The sequence below is a fragment of the Miscanthus floridulus genome, chromosome 11, assembly GCF_019320115.1.
Source record: "Miscanthus floridulus cultivar M001 chromosome 11, ASM1932011v1, whole genome shotgun sequence".
Taxonomy (NCBI): Eukaryota; Viridiplantae; Streptophyta; class Magnoliopsida; order Poales; family Poaceae; genus Miscanthus; species Miscanthus floridulus.
This window is the reverse complement of record NC_089590.1, coordinates 64,857,443-64,880,410: the sequence shown is the minus strand read 5'-3', so window position 1 is coordinate 64,880,410 and position 22,968 is coordinate 64,857,443. Positions and strand designations below refer to the sequence as shown.

At 42.9% G+C, this 22,968-nt stretch overlaps 1 pseudogene; it reads left to right on the top strand.

The window, feature by feature from the left end:
• Window positions 1-21: 21 nt before the first annotated feature.
• LOC136491018 ((+)-neomenthol dehydrogenase-like) overlaps window positions 22-22,968 on the top strand; it is a 32,233-nt pseudogene continuing 9,286 nt past the window's right edge.

Sequence of the window (22,968 nt, the reverse complement as noted above, 5' to 3'; positions counted from 1 at the left end):
CGTAGAGAGTGATCACTAGTTCACCTCCACGGCTCCGCCTCAAGAATAAATCGGCAGTAGTAGGCTGGTACTGGGAGTCCTTTCAAGTACTCAAGAGAACTGTTTCCACTGCCAAAGCGAAAGCGAGACGTATTTGCTTCCGATCCAGAGCTACAAGATGGAGGGCGATGTCCCCTCTACTGAGAACGCTAGGTACGTGACATATCTGATATCTCCATGCTGCGTTTAAGTAAGGCGTGGTACTAATTAATCTATTGTCATACTGGTTGCGTCTGGCAGGGTCGCCGTGGTCACCGGCGGCAACAAAGGGATCGGGCTGGAGGTGTGCCGGCAGCTGGCCGGCAACGGCGTCACCGTCGTCTTAACAGCCAGGGACGAGGCGAGGGGCGTGGCGGCCGTGGAGAAGCTCAGAGACCTGGGGCTCTCCGATGTCCTTTTCCATCAACTGGACATTACCGATGCTCCGAGCATTGCTCGACTTGCTGAGTTCCTCAAGACCCGTTTCGGGAAGCTAGACATCCTGGTGAGTGGTGATGGTGACCAAACCGTCTATATGAGCTTTCAGTTAAAGATCTCGCCGGATAGCTGACAGATTTCCATGTCACGATATGCGTGGTTGTGCCGTTTGTAGGTAAATAATGCCGCGATTGGTGGGATTGAGTATGTTCATGACCAAGATTGTGGCTCAGTAACGAGCGAGGAAAAGGCAAAGGTGAGCTTTTTTTTTCCCAAGACTTTTCTTCTTCAGCTGTGTGTGTGTTGATCAAACGATGTAGCAGGAGGACTTGTTTGTCAAACTCTCTGTTAATTGCTTGTACTCCAAAGTCCAAACTGTAACTGTAGTTCTTATTGTATTGGCACACGCAACAGCTCAGTGGCATGGATATGGATCAGAGGCTTGGATGGCTGTGGGAAAATTGCCGGGAGACTTACGACGATGCAAAGACAGGCCTGCAGACAAACTACTATGGCACAAAGCAAGTAATCCAAGCTTTACTGCCTCTGCTGCAAGCCTCCTCCGATGGGAGGATCGTTAACGTCTCCTCCCACTTCGGGCAGCTAAGGGTAAGATAGATCTGCTGATCACTTTGTGCAAAAAATCTAATGGCAATGCATCATGCTAAAAAGGAGAGGTCAAATTCAGAATTTCAGATATGAAAATTTTCTTCCAAATCTTACCAAGCCTGATCGAATCTCATGTTCGAAGGATCCTGTCCTCTAGAATTTCCAAATTAAAGCATTAAAAACTGCAGTAACAAAAGTTCCCCCTATGCAGCTTTTCCGAAACGAGGAGTTGAGGCGGGAGCTGAACGACATTGATAGCCTCACCCTGGAGAGGCTGGATGGCCTGCTTGACATGTTCCTGAAAGACTTCGAGGCCGGCGCGGTGGAATCCAACGGCTGGCCAATGTATTTCTCGGCGTACAAGGTTGCCAAGGCGGCCATGAACGCGTACTCGAGGATTCTGGCGAGGCAGCACCCCGAGCTGCGCGTCAACTGCGCTCATCCGGGGTACGTGAAGACCGACATGACCATACACTCGGGGCTGTTGACGCCGGAGGAAGGCGGCAGCAGGGTCGCCATGGTGGCGCTGCTGCCGGAAGGCGGGCCAACCGGCGCGTTCTTTGAAGACTTTGAACAGTCGTCGTTCGTGTGATGTGCAGCTGCTCCCATCTAGAGATACGCATAAGATGCTACAATTTTTTTCCCCAGTTGCGTTTACATTCTGCGCTGAACTTTTGAACCCATGGGCAAAGTATTTTCATCTGGAAGAAAAGACTTGTTACGATATTCAGTTACCCAGAGAAAGTATACCTCAAACAAATCACGGCCGTTGATTTTTTGAAAATCTGTAAATCAAATAAATAAAAACAAAAGGAAAACCCCAGGATACCCAGAGAAAGTAGAGACGCATCACTTGGTACAGACAAACGTGCAAGTATGCAACGACAAAGATAGCACTGTGTGGCCACCAACGACATGCAGCACGAGAAAAAAAATATATCCGGACATCGGGTCACGGCTTCCACTCTTTTCTGTCACTGAACCCTGAAGAGTAGTGTCATCATCCAGACCATTGTTACCCGAGTGCTCTGCTTTCGCTGCAGCCCGTGGTGCACGCTCATGGAGGCCGCCATTCCCGGTGGCCTGAATGGGCATGTTCGGCCGATATTAAAATCGGCGGATAAGCCGGCTGAAGCTGTTTTGTTGTGTGAGAAAAATACTGTAAATTTTAGCTGATAACCCGGCTGATAAGTTTAAGCGAACAGGCCATACCTCATGCTTCGTTCTTGCAGTCTTGCGTGCAGTCTTTACGAAAACAACTGCCGGTCCTTCAATTCATCAGGAACCTACCAAGTTTTGTTTAGGAAGTAATAGTTTCTACTGTATGTAAAAAAATGTAACACAGATACAACTGTTAGTTATGATCTCCACCGATTGGCCCAACGGTCAATTGGCCCTTGGATCCGCATCCTGATCGGGGACGTCCAACCACTCTATGGTTGGTGGGCCCCTGTCGCATAATACCATAAAAGGGAGGTGGGGGCTGGGGCACACGATACGAGGTTTTCCTGAGCTACTAGGCGCCCCACCGACCATTCCCTAACGTGAACTGATCTAGAGAGAAAGTGCTGCCAGCGACGGAAAGCCACCACCGACCTCACCGTCGCCTCTGCATCGCCACCACCGCGCCTAAGCTGCCACGACTCCGATGTCCATGTTGCTGCGGCGCCATGGACCCAACTGTGCTAGGGCGAGGTACAGAAATAGTTCCCCATCCAAGAGCAGTTTATCTCCTGATCTACGTTTTAGAGGTACTACAACCTTTCAATGGTATCGGAGCCAGGTTCATCTAATGTGTAGATCCAGATAGGGAGAGTAGCAATTTAGAAGGAGATGAGAAAGATCCAATTCGGATCGAAGGAGAGGGTTCCTAACCCAAACCCTAGAAGGGGAAGAACAACAGAAGAAAGAGGGCTCGATTCGGATCGACCCAGACATGAACCTTAACCCTAACTCGCAATTGATAAGCGGGGAAGATGAACAGTGGGTTCGGTCAAACCCTTACCAACCGAATCTGCGACCGGGGAAGGGGAAGAAGCAAAGAGACAGAGGGTTTGAACCCTAACTCAAACCCTAAGCATCAACCCGAACCTTAATTCCATTGGGGAAGATGAACAGCTAAACCTAACCCTAATCTCCAATCGACAAAGAACCAAGAAGAACATAGGAAGATCCAAAAACAGAAGAGGGAAAGGGAAAGAGGCCTACCTCGACGCTCCACCGCGCTGCCGCCTCGTCGGCGCGCGAGAAGTACTCGGAACCGATGCTCGTCGGGCCTCCGCGAGCTTCGTGTTAGGGCGCCGCGGCCAGGCTGCTCGACGGCAGCGTGCTCACCCGCTAGGGAGCACACGCGTTGATGAGGGGGCGGCAATAGCGCCATCTCTCTCTCGGCTCCGGGCTCTTTGCGCTCGCACTCGGTCTATGGTGCCGTTGAGAGAGAGAAAGGGAAGAGCGAAATGGGGGCTAGGGTTTCGGGGCAGCGCCGACCGAGCGTTTTTGCTCACGTGAGAACCACGCGGAGCTGTCCGATGAGATCCGACAGCCGGCATTGCTCGGGTTGTTTTCGGCCCCGGCGGGGAAGCGAATTCCCGGCCTAGGCCCAGGTTGTGGCCAGGGTGCGGGGGAGCGGGCGTGCGCGCCGTACCCAGATCCTGCTGGGCCGCAGCTAGGCCGCGTGCTGCTGCTGCGGACTGGGCCGCATGCTGCTGCTGCCGACTATTTTTGCCAGGCCGAGCCGAATGAGTAGTAAACGCTGATTTTTAGTTTTATTATTTTCAGAAGCAGTTTTGATGAATTTTGTCAAGTTTGGTATCTCTGTCAAAATTTGAACCAACGGGATAATTTTTTCAGAGAGTAGATGAATAAAGTAAAATGCTTCTGAAAAGTAGATAGATAATTTTTCAAGTTTCTGCTGCAAAGTTCAATGTTGATTATCTTCTAATTAAATTCAAACGAACGGAAGAATTTAATTTGAAAAGCAGTTATATTTAGTAAATCAAGATTATGTTTTATCGTCTGATTAAATTTAAAAAAATTTAATTGGAGGAGTAGCCAAAATTTATTTAAGTTAATTACGATATTGTTATTTTCTGACCAACGTTGATGATAATAATATTGTGATTTTATTTATAAGTTTTCCATGCATTAATTCTATTTCTGTCCAAAGATAATATAAAATTAATGTAGAAGAATGATGTATTTATGATATTGCTATTTTTCTGACCAAAGTTGATAATAGCAATATTATAATTAATTATGAGTTTTTCTATGCATTAATTCTATTTTCTGCCTAACGGTGATGTAGAATTGATGCAAAAGCATATTATATGTTTTATTTTAACCGACGAGATCGCTCGGCTACGTGTCAACGGGCTGCAGTGCTGGAGTATGTGAACGGAAAGGCTTGAGTCAAGCCAGTTCAGGACAATTCTTTGTTAGTTTACTAATTTTCTGATTAAATTGGATCCAATGGAAAGATTTAATTGAAAAATAAAGTATAAGTGAATGTTTTAGTCGTCATGACTAAGTTTTCGTATAGATGTATCCCGCATGGGGAGAAGTTTTGGCATAGTACTTATGCTAGCCAATCCTATATGTCGAGACAAGTTTTATCATGATTCACATATTTTGTATCCCACATAGCGAGAGAAGTTTGGGTAGCTCTTAGGCTATCCTAGTATTGATCATGGCACAATAAAAATGCATCATCATGGTCAATACTAACTAAATGATAAGGAAAAGATGCAAGCGTGACTTATAAAAGTACCGCTAAAGAAAGACCTCATTGAGTTCTTAAAGTGAATTAAGAAAAGTGTACTCCTAAATGGATGAAGAAATAACTTTGTTTACGTGACACAATCATATGAATGAAGTAAGTTATAAATGTCTCCTCGTTTACAGGTTTTTTGAATAGTTATCGAAATTATGGCAGTAAAGTTCATGCCATATTTCGAGAGGAGAATATAAAAATCAATTAAGAAAGATACTCTTCATTAAGAGTGAGATAAAGATTAATTAAGATGAATGTGACCGTCGGAGGAGTACAACAGTTACAACAATGATACCCCTAAGCAGAGAAATAGCTAGATTTCTAGACATTTTAAAGTTCTGACAGAAAAATAGTGTAGTCAGTCTCCAAGATATTAAGGTGGTGCTTAAAGCGCCATATGAGGTTTTAACGAATTAAATCCAAAATAAGAAATTTGAAGATATACTATCTTTAAAAAAGATGAGAAGATCTGGGGGAGCATGGTATGTAGAGATATGTAGAGACCTAAGACTTAAAGAGAAGAGGAAGGTATGTAGAGACCTAAGACTTGAAGAGAAGAGGGACTGCGTGCCCACTCCAATGACTCAGGAGCAACAAGTTTATTAATATCTGTTGATGTTGTATGACTAATACAACACCTGTTGTTGGATCTTCGAAGAAGATGAATAATGTAAACAAGGATCTTGTGATATAGGAGCCTGTAGAATCAATTGCCTCTTGGCAATGAAGAGCAACAACAGCCCCATATGAAAGTGCCAGTAGCTGAGGCCCCAGAAGGTCTCAATGAATTAGTAAACCGGGTTTTCCAATGACTATGAAGCCTATGTTAGTAAAGAAATTCAAATGAAGGGTGATTCCACCTCATTTAAAGAAGCCATGAGAAGCGTTTACTCGTTTAAATGGCAAGAAGCTATGAAAGTTGAAATGAATTAGGGCAATACCAATGATGTTTGAGACTTAGAAGTAATTTCCAATGGAACGAAAACAGTAGGTTGTTAATGAGTCTACAAGATAAAATGTGACTACAAAGGGAATGTAAAAAGATATAAAGTTGAAATGAATTCGATGAGTACCAACGATGTTTGGAACTTAGAAGTAATTTCTAATGGAGCCAAAACAGTACGCTGTTAATAGGTCTACAAGACAAAATGTGACTCCAAAGGGAACGTAGAAAGATATAAAGCACGACTTGTGGCAATATGCTTTAAGCAAAGAGAAAGATTAGATTATAATGAGAGTTTTCTCTCCAGTCTTATGTAAGGATTCTTTTAGAATCATAATGGTGTTAATGACACATTACGATTTAGAGTTACATCAGATGAATATAAAGACGACATTTCTCAACAGGGATTTATATGAAAACGATTACATGGCACAATCCAAAAGGTTTTGTCGTGAAAGAAAAGAACATATGGGATGCCGCCTGTAGAAATCCATTTATGGGTTAAAAGTATGTCTGTAGACATTAGTACTGAAGTTGATGAAAACAATAAGAAAGTTTGGGTTTTAAAGAAAATGAGAAGGGCGATAGCGTTTATGCGAGGATCAAGAATGGAAAATTCATTTTCCACATCCTATGAATAGATGGCATTCTACTCCTTAGTAGTGATGTTAATTTGTCATTGGAGAGGAAGAAGTTTTGTCCTCAAGTTTTAATTTGAATGATCTTGGTGAAGTGTCATTGGTTCTAGGAATCAAAATTCACCAAGATAGAAGAAAATGGGGTATTAGGACTATCATAAATGCATACTTAGAAAAGATTCTAAAGAAGTAAAGTATGCATGCGAGTAAACATATGCATGCTCCTATAGTCAAGGGTAATAGTTTTGAGAACTCTAAATGTTTTAGGAATCGATATGAGATCGATCAAAAGAATATGGTTCCATATGCTTCAGCTATTAAAAGCTTGATGTGTGTACAAGTACAAGTAAGAACTTACCCTGACGTAGTTTATGTATCCGGAATATTTTGGTAGAAGTCCAGTTCGGATATAGATCACTGGAATTGAGTTCAGAATGTCTTGCATTTTTGCAAAGTATTATAGGTCTCATGCTGACTAAGAAAGAATAAGAACTCTTAAATAGTTGAGGGTACAAAAGTTAAGTCTTGACGAGATGTATAGTGAAATCCATAGCAGTTGCTAACACTTACAGTTGGAGTATTATTGTGAAAAAGTTCCAAAGAAACAGTTATGATGTCATCAGTGATGCATACCATAGTATAGCTTGTCATGAGGCTTAAGGAACAGTCAAAAGAGGTTAAGGGAATATGTACCCGGACATAACAATGGTAGACAACGGTAATAACCATTTAAAGTAAGTTAACTCCTAAGATAACAAGTCAAGTGTGCTGTCAAACACATTGACACTAATGTATATGTTGTAAAGGAGAAAATCCAGAATCATTTTGAAAGCATTGAGCACATGAGTACCGAGTAAGTACTTGCAGATCCGCTTAACAAAGACTAACCACCCAGTGCGTTCAGAGAACACACAGTCGACATGGGTTTATGGGAAAGCCTATGATTTCTGGATACTAAGGGTCTAATTGAGTATATGTTTTAAAACAGAGAGGTGTGTTGTAGCTGTTTAATCTAATGGCAACAGACCGTGACGATGAGGCACGCTCTATGCACTGATTTATGATGAAATGGGAACAAGATAAAGTAAGTTAAATTTAAAAAATAAGGTGAGATCAAGGGGGAGAATATTAGTTATGATCTTCATCAATTGGCCCTTGGGCCCTTGATCCACGCCCTGATCGAAGGCGTCCAACCGCTCTATGGTTGGTGGCCTCCGTCGCACAGCACCATAAAAGGAAGGTGGTGGTCGGGGCACACGGCACGAGGTTCCCCTGAGTTACCAGGCGCCCCACCGACCATTCCCTAACGCGAACCGATCCAGAGAAAAGGTGCTGCCAGCGACGGAAAGCCGTCACCGTCCTCACCGTCGCCTCTGCATCGCCACCACCGCGCCTATGCTGCCACGACACCGGCGTCCACGTTGTTGCGGCGCCATGGACCCAACTGTGCTAGGGCGAGGTACAAGAACAGTTCCCCCATCTAAGAGCAATTTATCCCCTGATCTACGTTTTAGAGGTACTACAACCTTTCAATAACTTCTGATGATTGACCCTACCATGGCCTTGACAGGATTGCTGTGGTCACCGGCGGGAACAAAGGGATTGGTGGGATTGGGCTAGAGGTTTGCCGGCAGCTGGCCGTCGACGGCGCCACCGTCGTCTTAACAGCCAGGGACCAGACGAGGGGCGCAGCCGCTGCAGAGAAGCAGGGCTCTCCGGTGTCATTTTCCATCAGCTGGAGATCACCGATGCTCCAAGCATCGCTCGGTTGGCCGGGTTCCTGAAGACTCGTTTTGGGAAGCTAGACATCCTGGTAGGTTGCCTTTTTATAACTTGAAGAGGATTTATATGGCCACTTGGCCAGGGATGATAGGTGTCAGATACTATTTGTATAGATAAATAATGCCGCAATTGGTGCTGTTGAGTACGTCCAGGATCCTGTTGACAGTTCAACAAGCGAGGAAAAAGTGAGCTTTACTTACATCTTCAGCTTGTCAGAGGTATTAGAAAATAACGCTGGTTAATGTCCGGCGCTAATTGGTGAAAGCGGAACTACACTACTGGAAATAAAAGCGTCTTCTCCAGCACAAAATTAAGCCTTGGTGACAGGTCCTGAAATTTGGTCTTTGGCGATTTATATTAGGCCAAATTGATGAAAAGTTTGCTTGGTTGTTGCATGTGCCCAACAGTTCAGTGGCATGGATCAAAGTCAAAGGCTTGAATGCATGTTTAAAGGTGTCCGGGAGACCTACGACGCTGCAAGAGAAGGTGTGAAGACCAACTACTATGGCGTAAAGCATGTGATTGAAGCCTTAGTGCCGCTGCTGCAAGCTTCCTCCGATGGGAGGATCGTCAATGTCTCCTCCGAATTTGGGTTGCTAAGGGTAATATAACCAACTTCTTTTGTCAACACCTCCGATCTACTCCATCCATTTCAAATTATAAGTCACTTTGATTTTTTTACATCTATTTTGTTATGTATTTAGACATAACAAATTACTCTAATTTGTCCACGCCTGTGAATCGGTCGACATTTTATACAAATTTTACGAACAGTTCCATTTCGGTAAGATTATGGTAAGAACCGTTCGTTGGATAGAATGGATTTGAAAAAAAAACGTACTTTTCCTTTTCATTCTTTCATATACTAAGGGTTTTACTTGGAAAAGACAATATATCTAGATACATAGTAAAATAGATGTATTAAAAAAGTCAAAGCGATTTATAATTTGGAACGGAGAGAGTAGTAATAGAGCATCTTCAAGAGTACCCAATATTTTCTTCCAAAAAACATAAAGTTTTACAACTCCTAAAAAAGTATTGGAATGAGCAAAGAAGGACATCTCCAAGAGTTTCTAATGATCCACTCCTAAAATATACTCCCTCCATACTAAAAAATGAAGTCGTTTTGGATAAGATTTGGGTCAAACATTGAGAATATAAATCATGAATAACCACTACTAGAATCAGCAAGTTTACCTAGGGTTTATAATCCTAGAGAAAGGGTGAAAAAAGTAGGGAAACTATTTCCCTAGGGTATTTGGTAGGGAAAGCCCCCTAGGGAGGGGCATCGACGGGAAAGGTCATCTTTCCCTACGGTTTTGTGGAAAACGGTAGGGAAATGTTCTTTCCCTAGTGGGTTGTATCCCTAGAGAAATTTGTTGAGATGGTCTGGTGTATCCTAGGTGGAAAGATGATTTCCCTACGAATTTAATTCCTAGGGAAAGAATGTGACATGACAATGAAACTTCCCCAAGGAATCTGAACTGTAGAGAAAGAATAGATCATAAAGCATAGTATTCAAATTCAAATCTTTTACACATGATTATATTTGAATTCAAATACCATTCAGTTACAAAAAAATTAATTCGAATTCACACATGAACACAGTACTTAAGTACTTATTTCATCCAATCCATAACCGTATCCAGGAATCCATACATTTAGAGTTAATTACCATAATGCAACCTGATAGACTACTAATACAAATGTCTAGTTGGCATCACTACTTAGCTTGCAAGATTTGCTGCTCCATTTGGTGCTCACCGGCTCATTACTTCAAACAAATGTGCAACAAGCAATCTAAAGAACTCTAACTCATGGTTTGACAACAATCAAAAGAACTCAATGTGATCTCCCTCAGGAGGAGAGTACGTGCCTCCACCACTTGTAGTTCCATTCACTCTAGGACTAGTTTCATTCACTCCACCACTTGTAGTTCCATTAGCTCGACAACTAGTTTCATTCACTCCCCCACTTGTAGTTCCTGGATGGCCACGAAATACTTCACAAGCAATCCTACTTATTGTTTCATCCGGAGTTTCCACTCCAACACACAAGCCAACGGTACCGGCCTATGAGATTAAGCAAGTCGAAAGTTAGAAAAAAGGTCAAATTATTTGTACTACTAATTCATGACTTGCAGCTTCATTAGTTATTGATTCCACAACGAATCATTTACGCAGATCATGCTATGTTAACAAATTTGATATATAACAGACAATAAGAAGACCATATGATTTCTACTTGCTATGTTACACAAGTTTAACATGGACTGACTATTTTCAGACCAACACACAGAAAGCATAGCTCATAAAATTTTGTGAGTCCAATTAAGTCATCTCTATTTGTTGCTATCCAGTGCTAGTTTGCAACTTATTTAGAATCAACACATGTACAAGTTGCAAACATCATCAACATATTGAGGAAAAGTGACGTCTGATCATCAAACTTACATTGTCATGAGAGGGATTTGGAGTTGGGTAAACATCAATGTTTTTAAGGCGTCGCTTTGGCATCGCCTAATCGGCAAGGCGCTACAGGCGGGACGACTTGGTGGACGACTCGCCTTAGATTGGTATGGCGTCCGCCTTACTACCATGGCGTCCGGAAGTCATCGATTTGGCGTCTGATTCGTCGAAATCGAGCAAGGCGGGCGCCATAGGGGATGGCCATGGTAGGAAAGCACGGGCGCGGGAGAAAGGACAGGGAAAATGTAGGCGCGCAGGAAAGCATCGCGCGCGGGGGAGATTAGGCGCGCGGGGAGAGAGGAGCGTAGGAGAAATCAGAGAGCAGAGAGAGGAGCACTCGCAGGGAAGACGGACCTACCTGCTTGCCCACGTGAACACATTCGCCCGCGCCGCCAGTAGAAGCTGCTGTTGCCAAGGCTCCGCCTCCCCCTCCCCTGTTCCCCATCCGCGCGAGGAGCAGCCGCCGGTGGGATGCTGTTTCCCCGTCGCCTCTCCTGGTCCTCCATTGAGCAGGACACGAGCCGCTTCGCCTCTCCCTTCCCTCTTCCCCACCCGCGCGAGGAGTAGCTACCAGCGGACTGCTGTTTCCCCACCGCCTCCTCTGGTGAACATCGAGCAGGAGCAGGACCCGAGCCACCTCCTCTTGTGTACTAACCTGAATTGTCTCTCCATTGCAGTGTATTGTTGGATGCACACTTGGGGCTGCGGGCTGCACAGGAGAGGACAACACCAAGGTATGACATACTTCCAGTTCTCTAGTCTATACTACTGTTGGATGGCCGTAAGGCGTCGCCTCGCCTTACGCCTTACTCGCTTTAGTGTAAGGCGGTGGTTGGTCACCTCGCCTCGATTTACCGCCTTAAAAACCTTGGTAAACAACATATATTGGAGGCTGAGGTGGGTGAGACATGGGAGGAGGAACCTCTATAGCTAGCATACCAGTGTGGAAAGCAACACTCTACAGTTTAATAGTATAGGTTACAAGCAATTAGAAAGTAGCTAAATTGACACTCAAAAGAATACACAAGGATGTATGTCACATCTCACCTCCATAAACCTTTGTATACTTTCATTGTGAGCATGTACCATTCTCCCCCAGTCCAACATATTTTGGGCGTATTCCTTAGCCATACGACTACCACTAGCTTCTCTCCTCATACGGTCCTCCTCTTCTTGACGTTGACGCCTAGCAGCCGTGGCTGAGGCATGACTTGTTTTCAAGTTAGAAAGGGCTTCGTTGTCATTGATGGGCCCATTAAACAAGGCCCACTTCCCATGTGGCCGACCACAACTGCATTGATAGAGAGCTCTAGCATCAACTGGAGAGTGCAACCAGTCAAAATCTGGTCCATTTAACTCAATGTCCTTGACTTTGTATTTATCCTATGTGAGCATTTGCAAAATTAGTAACATCAAGTTATGCAAAATAAGTAACATTAAAGTTCTGCAAAATAAGAAATAACCATTTAGTAATTACCAAATATGTAGTGGCTTCTTCTGTATTCAGTGAAGTAATATCTTCAGGATTTGAGCCTCTATGAGTATGGACCCATGCCTCAATATCATTTACTTCTCTTCCTAGTTTCTTAGACTACATTAAATAGTAAGCCAAATTAATTGTGCACTTCCAACAAAAGAATATCTAATAGAAATCAGCAATTGAACACTAACCAACTTCTGTCGTATTGTTGCAATAGAGTTGGATCCTCCTTTGTGGGGTTTAAATTTGCGGCTACAACGATTTACACGATTTGTCTCAAGACTTTTTCTTGAATTCAGGATTGCTCCACTCTGTGGCCAATGCTACCCAACAATCTCTTTCAAACCAAGAAGGTTGCTGTGCAATGTACTCATCACGCGTCAAATAGAACTACCCAGCAATCTTGTCATAGATTTTTCTGCTCTCCACCTTCTGAAAATGATCTATTGTAGCTGTAATTCTTAAGTAATACATTATGCTCCCAAGGAGTTGTGAGAAGCACACACCAACATGTTCTCTTGAAATATCTTCTTTGGATGGATTGAATCTAAACCTTAACTATAGAAGTATTGAAAGTGAACACATTGGATAGTTCATTATTTAAAGTAGCAAGCAGTGAAAGTGTCAGGTTCAATTATTTTTCACTGGATGTCATTATTTAACATCAGTTCACTATTTTTCACTACATGGTTCATTATTTCTCACTGGATGTCACACTGCAAGGTTATAATTGAAACTAACATGTAATTAATTTTTTATTAGAATGTTTAAACCAACAAAAAAAATAGAAAATAGCTAGTACCAGGTGAAAGGTCCTTGTTTGGTTTTGGTAATTGAGTGACAACTTAGGTGGACTAATTGTGTTTATGTGAGATACGCAGGCGATTAGTCCATAGGTACATGTGTGTGAGCAACATATGCCATGAAGGTGAAAATGGCTTGGAGATGTTGCAAAGCTCACACATGTGATGGTGAAGGAGCTTAAATGCACATGAGACATGACATTAAGTCATGTGATCAAGGTGGAGAAGGTCAAGACAAGACTTGGCTTGATGGACCGGTTGCAAGCGTGAAAGGCAAGTCGGAGGCTTTGGAGTGATGGACCGCGTGGCGGTGAAGCTTGAGCAAGACTTGGCGCCGATGGACGATGGCAACGGTGAAGAGCAAGTAAAGTCAAGATCGATGAACCAATATGATCACGTGATGATATGAAGTGGATCATATCATTATTGATCGTGTTGGTGCATGTGTTGCATCAACATTGGAGGAGATGGAATGGAATGCGCAAGGCAAAGGTATAACCTAGGGCATTTCATTTCACTGGTCATAGGTGTGTAGAGAAGTTTATGACCGGGTTTAGGATAGATGGCCGTACTATCAAGAGGGGGCAAACTTGTTTGCATATCGGTCATCTAGTGCCACTCGAGTGATCTAACTTTGCATCGTCGCTAGGATCGAGTGGCGTGGCAAGTTGAGTGGCTAACACCTTTGGGAAATGATTGTGAAAATACTAACACACATACACATGATGGTGTACACTTGGTGGTGTTGGCACATTTGCAAAGGAGAAGAAGTTGGTGATGAAAACGAGTGAGTCGCGCTGGTTACAGAGTGACCGGACGCGTCCGGTATGGTGACCGGACACGTCCGGTATTTGGCGGCATACTCAGCGATCGGACACGTACGGTCGCCACACTGGACGCGTCCAGTGTGAAGTAGAGAAAGCAGAGTTTGGCTGAGCAGTCGATAGGACGCGTCTGGACGTCAGTGGGTGCTTACTATACTCGACCAGACGCTGAGGCTCAGCGTCCGGTTAGTTTCTAACTGTCACATCCGGTCGGCCCTGGAGGCTTACTAGACTCGATCAGACATAGCGGGTGAGCGTCCAGTCGTTTCGTGCTGAGCATCCGGTCAACATGTCAGAGAACCGTTGGAGGCAACGGTTGGACACGTGGCGGTCTGGCAGCTATCGGACACGTCTGGTATAGCGACCGAACACGCCCGGTATGCACGGTCGGTGCGTCCGGTGCAGCGTCCGGTGCTGCATCTGGTCGGCCCAAAAAACACCTAGTGAAGGGGTAACGGCTCTATTTGTTCGTGGGGTTATAAATAGAAGCCATGGTCAGCCTTGGGCCACAAGTAGAGCACACTAGAGCCTTGGTGGCTTATGGAGTAGTGCTTGGGAGCCCTCCATCTCACACATACTTGATAGTGATCATCAGATTATGTGAGTGAGCGATTCTAGTACGATTGCATCGAGTGGCACTAGGTGATCGAGTTGCAAGCCGGTGGTGCTTGTTACTCTTGGAGGTTGCCATCTCCTAGATGGCTTGGTGGTGGTCTTCGTCGAAGCCCGCAAGAAGCTTGTGCGGTGCTCCGGAGAAGAGCTTGTGAGGGGCATTGTGCTCGCCCCACGGGAGCCGCGAAGAGCAACTCTAGTAAAGTGTGTCATTGAGCTACCCTCACTTCCGGGGTAGGTTCTTGCGGCGCCCGACGTGTGGGCTTGGCGGGTGATGCCAATTAGCCGCCGAACCACCAAGTGAGCAGTCGACACAACGGGGACTAGCGTGTTGGTAAGCACGTGAACCTCGGGAGAAAAATCATCGTGTCAACCTTGTTCTTCCCGTTGGTTTGCATCCCCGTTACACAAGCTTGCGATTACTTTCATATACATTGAGCTTGTGTTGTTGCTTTTGTAATTAGTTAGCTTGTGTAGCTTGCTACTTACCTTCTTGCTTGTGTAGCATAGAAGTAGCTCCCTTGCGTGGCTAATTTGGTTTGTGTAACCTTGTTAGTCACATTGCTTAGTTTGTGTAGCTAAGTAATTGCGCTCTCTAATTTGGCATTGGTTGCCTTGTTATTGAGCATTGTTAGTAAGCTTAGTTGGCTTTGTGCTTTTGCTTACTAGCATGTGTAGGAGCTCCCTTGTTGCTTAAAGTACTAGTAGCATAGGTTTGTATGACCTTGCTCATAGAATTGGTTAGGAGAGCTCTAGCTAGCCCGGCACCTTTGTTGCTTGATTAGTATCTTTGCAAGGTGCTAGTGAACATAGATAGAGGGGTATAGTCTTGGCTAGACCGATAGTTCTAATTTCACACTTGTTTCGGTTAGCCGACGTGATTAATTTTAAAAAGGACTATTCACCCTCCTCTAGTCGCCATCTCAACCCTTTCAATTGGTATCGGAGCCTGGTCTCTCATTTGTGGTCTTCACCGACCCAAGAGGATGACGTCTAAAGGGCTAGATGTTTGTGAGGCACACATTTTTTATGGCACAAACTTTGTACTTTGGAAAAATCATATGCTTGATCATTTTCGTGCAAGGGGACCTAAATTTTGGTGGGTTGTCACTAGTGGTCTCACCCATGTCTTAGATCATAGAACTCTAACCAAAGCTCAAAGAGTCCTCTATGAATTTGATGTACATGCTTGTTGTTTTCTATTGGATGCTTTACATTTTGATTTGATGAAGCAAGTAAACTACAAGGGGACCGCTCGTGAGATATGGGAGTCCATCAAGGAAACCTTCGGTGATTCCTCCACATGGGATGATGGCAAATTCAAGAAGGAGGATGAGCCCAAGAAGGAGGTGCATGAGTGTGTTGAGCATAACCACAATTTGGTGATTGTGGAAGATTGCTCCACCTCACGGTCAAGTGATGATAATGATGATCAATCCACTACAAGTTCACTTGACAAGGTTGATGATGATGCCACAAGTGTTGCAAGTGATGATGCTACCCCATGCACACTTGATGGTAATGATGGTTCATGCTCAAACCATGATGAAGATGCTACTACATGCTCTCCAACCACGCCACATTGTCTCATGTCACAAAGTGACACTAAGGTATCAAATGATAATGTGGTTGATCATATTGATTCATATGATGAGCTTGTTAGTAGACTTGCTAGCATGTCCATGTCTTTAGAAGATGAGAAAGCTAAAACATTGAAATTAGAAAATGAAAACTCATTTCTAAAGAACTCTTGTGAAGAACATAAGAAATTAAATAATGCTTATAAATCTTCACTTGATGAGCTTAAATTGAATCATGAGACACTACTTGCATCTCATGATGAATTATTAGAACAACATGCTTCTCTCATTAAAGTGTTTACAAAGAAACTTAAAAATAATGAGAGCTCATCACATGAATCAAATGATAAATTGCAAAATGTTGCTAACCCTTGTGATGTAGGAAAGAAGCATGTATCCACCTCTTGTGATAATTTATTAGATATGCCATGCTCTTCACAATTACATGCTTGTTCTACTTCTATGTCTTGTGAGACTAACCTTTTGAAGGAGAACAATGAGCTCAAAAATGAAGTGAAGAAATTGAGCAACAAGTTAGAGAGGTGCTACAACTCTCAAGTCACCTTTGAGCATATGTTGAAGACTCAAAGAAACTTTGGTGACAAGAGTGGAGTCGGCTTCAAGACTAGCAAAGTCAATCATCAAGAAAGCCAAAATGATATAAGTGGCATTGACTTCAACAAGAGCAAGATCAAGGGCAAAAGATGGGGCAAGAGAAGATATAAAAGAGAGATGAAGAAGCAAGAACACGAGAAGCTCTCTCATTTCATGTGCTTTAAGTACCATGAAGTGGAACATCTTGCAAATGGTTGCCCCAATGAAGAAAAGCTCAAGTTGAAGAAAGAAGAAGAGAGGCTAAGGCATGTGAAGTGCTTCAAGTGCCGCACTTGGGGTCATCTTGCCTCAATGTGCCCAACCAAGCAATTGGTGAAGCAACAAGTGAAGCCTCAACCAAAGCCACAAGTTGAGCAAGAGAAGACACTCCAAGAGCAAATCAAGATCAACCATGAAGATGGTGGTGATTTGATGATAAAGAAGAAGAAAACAAGAAGGGGTGGAAAGGCAAGGCATCCAATGCAAATTCAAGATGCCAAGATAATGAGCAAGAATGAAGATGAGAAGAAAGATCATGCTCACATCAAGTGCTTCAAGTGTGGAAATATAGGACACTTTGCCTCTAAGTGTCCTACCAAGCTTGAGAAGAAGGCTCAAGCAATCCATGAGAGGCAAGGCAATGAGAAGCACCACATGAGCAAAGAAGAGAAGGCTCAAGCAAAAAGAAAGTGCTACTCATGCCGGGAAAGGGGACACATGGCACATTCATGTCCCCTAGGTGATATTTCTAAGCCCATTTCAATTATTGATAATAATTTGCTTAGAAAGGATGGTAATGGTACCTCTATGGTTGCTATTGCAAAACATCCTGCTATTCATACTAAGGATATGCCTAAGTATGTTGCTCCTAACTTGAGAGGATCCAAACTTGTTTGGGTACCATCAAAAAGTGGATGATTGATTGTAGGTACCATCGGCATTGGAGACTTGATTCAATTGATCTCACATTGTTCATCATATGTTGAATCAAGTTATGAAGCTTAGTGCACATCATTATCTCAATGCCATGACAAATTGAGTGAAGTCCAAATGTGCTACAACATACAAGTGTTATAATTCAAGTTGTTGGTAATTCATTGGATATATTTGATGACTTGGAAATAATTGAGTTGAAGCTTGCTAGTTGGATGATCATGAGCTAACCAAGGTATATCTCTTGTTGATCATTTCATTTGGGTGCATATGAGTTGATTGAATTGGATAAATATGCAATGTTGCTTGCTATGAGATGATTGAATGGATAATTGCTTAGTAATCAAGTTTGGATTGATTTGTGTTGGATAAATTCATGAGATGACTTTTAGTAAGTGGTTTGAATGGATATATTTCTTATGGAAGTATTCAAACAAGTTAGTTTCAAATTTGATTCATATTTGATGAAGTATAGCTCAATTGTTGAAATCTGTCCTATATTGTAAAATATGAGCTAGCTGTGATCTTAGCCACGTTTGAGTAATCAAAACTTATTGGATTGGCATAAAAATTGATGTATATGCTCTAGACTTATGGTATAAGATGCTGTACAATTTTCATGAGAATTAGATAAGAAATGCTTCGGTTTTGGAGTAGATCTTGTCAGCCATAGTGCAGCAGTTTTCAGCATGTAGCAGTGGTGGAATAATTGATATATAGCAGCAATCTAGAAGTCAAATGAAGTTCAAATTTTTACAGCTGCTAGATAACTTAGTAAAGAACATCTCCACCAAATTTCATGGTATTTGGATTTGTACTTTGGGAGATATGCGTATTTCTTTGAAGGGTACAAAATCTGTCAGAAAAGTGACAAATGTTGGATTGATCTAGAGTCACTTTGATTGAAAGGTCCTCAAGTTGGAAATATGTTTACAAGTGTTTGAGGTACCTGAGTTTGTTTTTGAGATGATCTAGAAGCATGATAAGATATGAGTACAAGGCCATTTGATTGTGGAGTGTACTTTGCACACCTTTGGTACTCAAGATGAAGATCAAGATCAAACTCAAGTTGAAGTTTAAGTTCTAGTGACTATTGGAAATCATTTGGTATAAAGAAAAGGACTTCAACAAGAAGAAAGAAAAGGACTTAAAGAAGGAATCAAGGTTACTCACCAAGTTAAGTCTATCACTTGGATCAATCAATCAAGTTATTTCAAGTGAGTATCAAGAATGATTCTTGGAGAGAGGTCACTTCTTCCTAGTGTAGGAGCTTGCCGCCTATGTGTAGGTAAAACCAAGTGTGGTACTTGGAAGGCTAATATGGAAGTGGTGATTCGAGGAACATTTGAGATGCTTAGTTGAAGCAATCAAAAGGGTTGATCAAGAAAAGCAAGCAACACCCAAAAGAGATCTAATCATGATATTTCTAGTGGTATTCTCAAATTGGTACTCTCATGCAAGCAAAGATCAAAAGATAAAGCAAGTCAACCACAACAAGAAAGTGCACTTGATCATAAGTGGTACTCATTTCATATGGGTGAAGAATGAAATTCCATATGATATCTATTGGTCTTCACCAAGCTTATAATTGGACTTCACATTGCTATTGGAGTAATGAATTGGAATCTATGTGACTATCCTCTACTCCAACATAGCAAAGGTATCATTATAATGTGCATGATCATTTCATCCCTTACTAGTATGCGGTTAGTGCATATAGTACATGCTTCATAGGATCATGCATAACAAATGAAATGTTTAAATTCATAGCCTACCACTATTGTTTGAATGATTACTTGATCTAGTGGTTAGTACATGAATTTATTCATGAGCTAGTGAACCTAAGTACTTGACTCAATTTGGATTGCTAACAAGTGACAAGTACAACATTGGCAAGATAACCCTTGCAAGAGGTGTGAAGAAGCTTGTCATTAGTTCAAACCAGACTTGGAAGCTCAGGCAAATCAATTTAGCTCAAGTAAATCATAGAAGCTCATGATAGTGATAAGAGTACAAGCACAAGACGACAATGCAAATGGATATCTAGTTTAGATGTTTCAAATGGTATCTAGACTCAAGTATTTTATCAAGAATCTACAAATAATGTCTAGATCAACTCACAAGTAATATCCTATAAGTGGTACTCATGAAGATAGCAAATGTTCAAGAAATAGTTTTTATTGAAAAATCCAACAAGTGGTTCCATACTAGAAGATTCTTTCAAGTGGTATCTACTTCATACAAGTGGTATTACATCTAAATATGATATCAACCATGAAAGACGATGGTTCCACAAGTGATCATCAAATAAAGAATGCATCCCTCACCTACAAGAGCTCAAGTGTATCAAATAGATGACCCATGCTATCACATAGGGGGAGGTGTCACACAAATTGATATCAAGATCAAAGATCCTATGAGTGGTATCTCAAGAAGCCCTATACAAGATACAAGGGGTACAAGTTACAAGTGGTATATACAAGTGGTGTCATTCCAACAAACAAGAGATGTCCATAAAAAATGCAAGATTCAAGCCTCAATCATCTACCCCAAACGTATACCTTTGCATCAATGAGAAGCACACCTTTTATGGAAATTGATGACAAAGGGGGAGAGATTGTACAAAGATATGAAAGCTTGATTGAATGGGGGGAGAGATTAAGATTGTACAAGGGGAGAGATGAGATATAAAAGAAATGGAGGTTGGACATGAACATGGACAAAGGGGGAGCAACATTGAAGAAAAAGAGATGGATCAAAATTCTTGGACAAGAGAAGCACACAAGTAGGGGGAGCAAGCTAATGAACTTTGATTGATTGCATTTGATATGTGCATATTCATGTGCTTGCTTGCATTGCATAAGCTTTCAAATTCAATATGCATGCTTGTGTGGTGTATGCTAGTTGTAAAACTTGAATGATAATTTGATAACTAGCATGCATAGGATGATAGCTAGACACTTGGTATGCTTTTTAAATAATGCTAGTACCTTGTTTTTAATGTTGATCTCATAAGGTATCTAGTGCTTTTATTTCCAAGTGATATCTAGCTAACCATGGTGCTAAGGATGAACTTAAAGGTGCAACTCCGATTGGTACATGCTTCAAAGGTTTATTCTATACACCTTAGCATCATTTTATAGTATTTACTCTCCCACATTTTTAATCTATGCATATGTGCGAGCTTCAAATCAAACACTCTAGCACATATGTAGGGGGAGCTAATACTACCATTTCGGGTTTGTGGTACTTGTCCAAAATCATTTTCACATGGTAAAATTGCTTGGGCAAGCAACATGAATCCAAAAGAGCTTAATTTCCATATCTTTATAGAGTTGTCATCAATTACCAAAAAGAGGGAGATTGAAATGTCCTTGTTTAGTTTTGGTAATTGAGTGACAACTTAGGTGGACTAATTGTGTTTATGTGAGATACACAGGTGATTAGTCCATAGGTACATGTGTGTGAGCAACATATGCCATGAAGGTGAAAATGGCTTGGAGATGTTGCAAAGCTCACACATGTGATGGTGAAGGAGCTTAAATGCACATGAGACATGACATTGAGTCATGTGATCAAGGTGGAGAAGATCAAGACAAGACTTGGCTTGATGGATCGGTTGCAAGCGTGAAGGGCAAGTCAGAGGCTTTAGAGTGATGGACCGTGTGGCGGTGAAGCTTGAGCAAGACTTGGCGCCGATGGACGATGGCAACGGTGAAGAGCAAGTAAAGTCAAGATCGATGAACCAATATGAACACGTGATGATATGAAGTGGATCATATCATTGTTGATCGTGTTGGTGCATGTGTTGCATCAACATTGGAGGAGATGGAATGGAATGCGCAAGGCAAAGGTATAACCTAGGGCATTTCATTTCACTGGTCATAGGTGTGTAGAGAAGTTTATGACCGGGTTTAGGATAGATGGCCGTACTATCAAGAGGGGCAAACTTGTTTACATATCGGTCATCTAGTGCCACTCGAGTGATCTAACTTTGCATCGTTGGTAGGATCGAGTGGCGTGGCAAGTTGAGTGGCTAACACCTTTGGGAAATGATTGTGAAAATGCTAACACACATACACATGATGGTGTACACTTAGTGGTGTTGGTACATTTGCAAAGGAGAAGAAGTTGGTGATGAAAACGAGTGAGTCACGCTGGTTATAGAGTGACCGAACATGTCCGGTATGGTGACCGGACACATCTGGTATTTGGCGGCGTACTCAGCGATCGGACGCGTCCGGTCACCACACCGGATGCGTCTGGTGTGAAGTAGAGAAAGCAGAGTTTGACTGAGCAGTCGATCGGACGCTGGCAGTGTCCAGTCTGGTGTGACCAGATGTGTTCGGTCGTCAGTGGGTGCTTACTATACTCGACCGGATGCTGAGGCTCAGCGTCCGGTCAGTTTCTAACTGTCTCGTTCGGTCGGCCCTGGAGGCTTACTGGACTCGATCGGACGCAGCGGGTGAGCGTCCGGTCATTTTGTGCTGAGCGTCCGATCGATGTGTCAGAGAGCCGTTGGAGGCAATGGTCAGACACATGGCGGTCTGGTAGCTACCGGACACGTCTGGTATAGCGACCAGACATGTCCGATATGCATGGTCGGTGCGTCCAGTGCAGCATCCGATGCTGCGTCCGGTCGGCCCGAAAAACGCCCAGTGAAGGGGTAACGGCTCTATTTGTTCATGGGGTTATAAATAGAAGCCATGGTCGGCCTTAGGCCGCAAGTAGAGCACACTACAACCTTGGTGGCTTGTGGAGTAGTGCTTGGGAGCCCTTCATCTCACACATACTTGATAGTGATCATCCGATTATGTGAGTGAGCGATTCTAGTGCGATTGCATCGAGTGGCACTAGGTGATCAAGTTGCAAACTGGTGGTGCTTGTTACTCTTGGAGGTTACCACCTCCTAGATGGCTTGGTGGTGGTCTTCGTTGAAGCCCGCAAGAAGCTTGTGCGGCGCTCCAGAGAAGAGCTTGTGAGGGGCATTGTGCTCGCCCTACGGGAGCCACGAAGAGCAACTCTAGTAAAGCATGTCATTGAGCTACCCTCACTTCCAGGGTAGGTTCTTGTGGTGCCCGGTGTGTGGGCTTGGCGGGTGATGCCAATTAACCGCCAAACCACAAAGTGAGCGGTCGACACAACGGGGACTAGCATGTTGGCAAACAAGTGAACCTCGGGAGAAAAATCATCGTGTCAACCTTGTTCTTTCTGTTGGTTTGCATCCCCGTTACACAAGCTTGCGATTACTTTCATATACATTGAGCTTGTGTTGTTGCTTTTGTAATTAGTTAGCTTGTGTAGCTTGCAAGTTACCTTCGTGCTTGTGTAGCATAGAAGTAGCTCACTTGCGTGGCTAATTTGGTTTGTGTAACCTTGTTAGTCACATTGCTTAGTTTGTGTAGCTAAGTAATTGCGCTCTCTAATTTGGCATTGGTTGCCTTGTTATTGAGCATTGTTAGTAAGCTTAGTTGGCT